The sequence below is a fragment of the Lipotes vexillifer genome, unplaced genomic scaffold (genome assembly GCF_000442215.2).
Source record: "Lipotes vexillifer unplaced genomic scaffold, Lipotes_vexillifer_v1.1 scaffold130, whole genome shotgun sequence".
NCBI lineage: Eukaryota > Metazoa > Chordata > Mammalia > Artiodactyla > Lipotidae > Lipotes > Lipotes vexillifer.
In genome coordinates, this window is record NW_006793860.1 from 213,145 (window position 1) to 218,039 (window position 4,895).

Genomic DNA, 4,895 nt, shown 5'->3' on the forward strand with positions numbered 1-4,895 from the left:
TGCAGGGGACACGGGTTCGTGCCCCGGTCCGGGAAGATCCCACATGCCGTGGAGCGGCTGGGCCTGTGAGCCATGGCCACTAGGCCTGCACGTCCGGAGCCTGTACTCCGCAATGGGAGAGGCCACAATAGTGAGGGGCCCGCGTACCGCAAAAACAAAACAAAACATACAAAAAAAGTATTTAATTTTGGGCTTCCCTGGTGGCGCAGTGGTTGAGAGTCCGCCTGCCGATGCAGGGGATGCGGGTTTCTGCCCTGGTCCGGGATGATCCCGCATGCCGTGGCGCGGCTGGGCCCGTGAGCCATGGCCGCTGGGCCTGTGTGTCTGGAGCCTCTGCTCCGCAGCGGGAGAGGCCACAGCAGTGACAGGCCCGCATACCACAAAAAAAAAAAAAAAAAAAAAAAAAAAAAAATGACTGTTGACATCCAGGTTTTTTTCATTTAATTTAGAATTTTATATGGGGTGTAAGTAGAAGATACACTTGGAGGGTTTTTCCAAAATCCAGTGCCCTTCCACACCCAGTCCAACTTAGGCATAATCTTCTTGGGTAGGACTTGGGAATCTATATTTTCAGTTTTTACATGTTCAGTGCACACCCTGAATAAGAACTGCTGAGCGTTAAGCATGTGTCATATGTATTTTCCAAGTTGCCAGGGGGTCTTTAAAAAATCAGCTTTTATGGGGCATGGCCAAGATGGCAGAGTAGGAAGATCCCAATTTCACCTATTTTCATGGGCACACCTAAATTACACCTATTTACAGACCAACTATCAATGAGAATGACCTGAAGACTAGCAGAAAAGATCTTGTATAATTAAAGATATTAATTTTAAAAGGAACTACAATGAGATGGGTAGGAGGCGCAGAGATGTCATATAGTCAAGATCCATACCCCTGCATAGGCAACCCACAAACAGGATTATAATTACAATTGCAGAGGTTCCCCTCAAGAGTGAGGGGTCAAAGCCCCACACTGGGCTCCCCAGTCCAGGGGTCCTGCACTGGGAAGATGAGCCCCCAGAACATTTGGCTTGGAAGGCCAGTGTGTCTAACTTTCATGAGAGACAGAGGGCTGTAGAAAATAAAGTCTCCATTCTTAAGGGCACACACAAAATTTCACATGCTTGGAGATCCAGGGCAGAAGTAGGAATTTGAAATGACCTGGGTCAGACTCATTACAGAAGGTGAACATCACCCTGATACTGAAACTAGGCAAAGATACCACAAAAAAGAGAATTGCAGGTCAATATCACTAATGAACATAGATGCAAATTCCTTAACAAAATATTAGCAAATTGAATTCAACAATGCATTAAAAGGAACATATACCATGATCAAGCAGAATTTATGCCAGACATGCAAGGATAGTTCAATATCTGCAAATTGATCACTGTGAAACACCACATCAACAAATTGAAGAATAAAAATCATATGATAATCTCAATAGATATAGAAAAATCTTTTGACAAATTTCGACATCCATTTATGATAAAAACTCTCAAAAAAGTGGATGTAGAGGGAACAAATCTCAACATAATATAGGCCATATATGACAAACCCACAGGTAACATCATACTCAATAGTGAAAAGCTGAAAGCATTTCCTCTAAGGTCAGGAACAAGATAAGGACGCCCACTTTCACCACTTTTATTCAACTTAGTACTGGAAGTCTTAGCCACAGAACTTTGAAAAGAAAAAGAAATAAAAGGAATCCAGATTGGAAGAAAGAAGTAAAACTGTTACTGTTTGCAGATGACATGATACTATATATAGAAAATCCTAAAGACACCCCTGAAAAAAAATTAGAACTCATCAATGAATTCAGTAAAATTGCAGCATACAAAATTAATATACAGAAATCTGTTGTGTTTCTATACACTAACAATGAGCTACCAGAAAGAGAAATTTAGAAAACTATTCCATTCACAATCACATCAAAAAGAATAAATACCTAGAAATAAATCTAACTAAGGTGATAAAAGACCTGTACTCAGAAAACTGTAAGACACTGATGAAAAAATTGAACATGACACAAACAAATGGAAAGATATACCATGCTCATGGATTGGAAAAACTGACATTGTTAAAATGACCCTACTACCCAAGGCAATCTACAGATTCAACACAATTCCTATCAATATACCTATGGAATTTTTCACAGAACTAGAACTAGTATTTCCAAAATTTGTATGGAAATACAAAAGACCCAGAATAGCCAAAACAATATTGAGAAAGAAGAACAAAACTTGAGGTATCATGTTTCTTGATTTCAAACTCTGGTACAATGCTACAGTAATCGAAACAGTATGATACTGGCATACACACACACACACACACAAAGACACATAGAACAGAAGAGAGAGTCCAGAAGTGAACTCACACTTATATGGCCAATTAATGTAAGACAAAGTTAGCAAGAGTATACAATGGGGTAAAGACAGCCTCTTCAATAAATGGTGCTGGGAAAACTGGACAGCAACATGCAAAAGAATCAAACGACTGCTTTCTCACACCGTATACAAAAATACATTCAAAATGGATTAAAGACTTGAATGTGGGACCCGAAACCATAAAATTTGTAGAAGAAAACATAGCCAGTACATTATTTGACATCAGTCTTAGCAATATTTTTTTCTGGATCTGTCTCCCCAGGTAAGGGAAACAAAAGCCAAAACAAACAAATGGGGCTACATCAAACTAAAAAGGTTTTACACAGCAAAGGAAGCTACCTATCAACAAAACAAAAAGGCCATCTATTGAATGGGCGAAGATATTTGCAAATGATATATATGATAAGGGGTTAATATCCAAAATATACAAAGAACTCAGAACTCAACATCGATAAAACAAACAACCTGATTTTAAAATGGTCAGAGGACCTGAACAGACATTTTTCCAAAGATATACAAAGGCCAACAGGCACATGAAAGATGTTCAGCATCACTAATCATCAGGGAAATGAAAATCAAAACCACAATGAGATATCACTCACACCTGTTAGAATGACTGTCATCAAAAAGACAACAAATAGCAAGTGTTGGGGAGGATGTGGAGGAAAGGGAGCCCTTGGCATTGTTGGTGGGTATGTAAATTTGGTGCAGTTACTATGCAAAACAGTATGGAGAATTCTCAAAAAAATGAAAATAGAACTGCCATATGATTCAGCAGTTTTACTCCTGGGTATTTTTCCAAAGGAGACATAAACACTAATTTGAAAAGGTATATGTATCCCTATGTTCATTGCAGAATTATTTACAATAGGTAAGATATGGAAGCAACCTAAGTGCCCATCAATAGATGGACATAGAAGATGTGGGGTGTGTGTGTGTGTGTGTGTGTGTGTGTGTGTGTGTGTGTGTATGGCTGAGTATATATATATATACTCAGCCATAAAAAAAGAATGAAATCTTGCCATTTTTGACAATATGGATGGACATTATTACACTAAGCAAAATAAGTCAGACAAAGAAAGACAAATATCATGATTTCACTTATATGTGGAATTTAAAACACAAAACAAATGAACAAACATAATGAAACAGGAACATAGTCGTAGATGCAGAGAACAAACAGGTGGTTGTCAGAGGAGTGGGGGTTGGGGAGAAGAGAAGAACAGGGGAGGGAGATTAAGAAATACAAACTTCCAGCTGTAAAAAAATGAGTCATGATGTGAAATACCCAGTGTGTGGAATATAGTCAATAATTATGTGTTATTGTATGGTGAGAGATGGTAACTAGACTTATCATGGTGCTTTTTTTGAAATATATAGAAATAACAGATCACTATGTTGTGTAATAGGAACTAACAGTGTTGTAGGGCAATTACACTGCAAAAACAAACAAACGAGTGAACAGAAACTAGCAAACATATAAAAAGAGATTGTATTTGTGGTTACTAGAGGTAGGGGTGAGGGAGGGGAAATTGTATGAAAGTTGTCAAAAGGTACAAACTTCCAGTTATCAGATAAATAAGTACTAGAGATATAATGTACAGCATAATAAATATAATTAACACTGCCATATGTTACAAAGAAAGTTGTTAAAGAGAGTAAATTCTAAGAGTTTTCATCACAAGGAGAAAAAGGTTTTCTGTTTCTTTAATTTTGTATCTATGAGATGATGGCTGTTCACTAAACTTACTGTGGTCATCATTTCATGATACATATAAGTCAAATCATTATGCTGTACACCTTCAGCTTACACAGTGCTATATGTCAATTGTATCTCAACAAAACTAGAAGAAAAAAATCAGCTTTCATATCTGACTAATGTGGATATATCACAATCTCTTTAGCCACTAATAGTGTGTTCCTGGATGTTTATGGGCATAATTTGATGAGTAACTTTGGGAATGAGTACTTTTACTTTTTTACTTTTTTTTTTTTTTTTTTTTTTCAGTCCAAGTCTTTTATTTTCTTTACACCCATCATGCCATGAATTCATAGGGAATGGGCTCCAACAGTTCAGGCTCCTTTCCGTTGGTTCTCATGAAGTGTTCTTCTCTGGGTGGAGCAGGCTGGTGCTTCAGTTGACCCCAAGTACCTTTCTCTTTGGCTTCCTTCTTTTTCTGACCATTTTGCTTTACCGGTTTCAGGAAGCTATCTCGGCTCTTAGAGTGCTTAGTATGCTCGATAGGCACATTAATTCTCTTGGTAAGAATCTTGCCCTTAACTTTTTTGTTTATAATGATGCCAACAGCATGCTGGGTAACATTGTAGACTCTCCCAGTTTTACCATGGTAACATTCGTGGGGCATTCCTTTTTGAACAGTGCCCATTCCCTTGATATCTACAGTATCACCTTTCTTGTAGATTTGCATGTATGTGGCCAAAGGAACAACTCCATGTTTTCTAAAAGGCCTAGAGAACATGTAGCAGGTGTTCCTCCTCTTTCCC

At 38.2% G+C, this 4,895-nt stretch overlaps 1 pseudogene; it reads right to left on the minus strand.

The window, feature by feature from the left end:
- Positions 1–4,426: 4,426 nt before the first annotated feature.
- LOC103076052 (60S ribosomal protein L21 pseudogene) overlaps positions 4,427–4,895 on the minus strand; it is a 495-nt pseudogene continuing 26 nt past the window's right edge.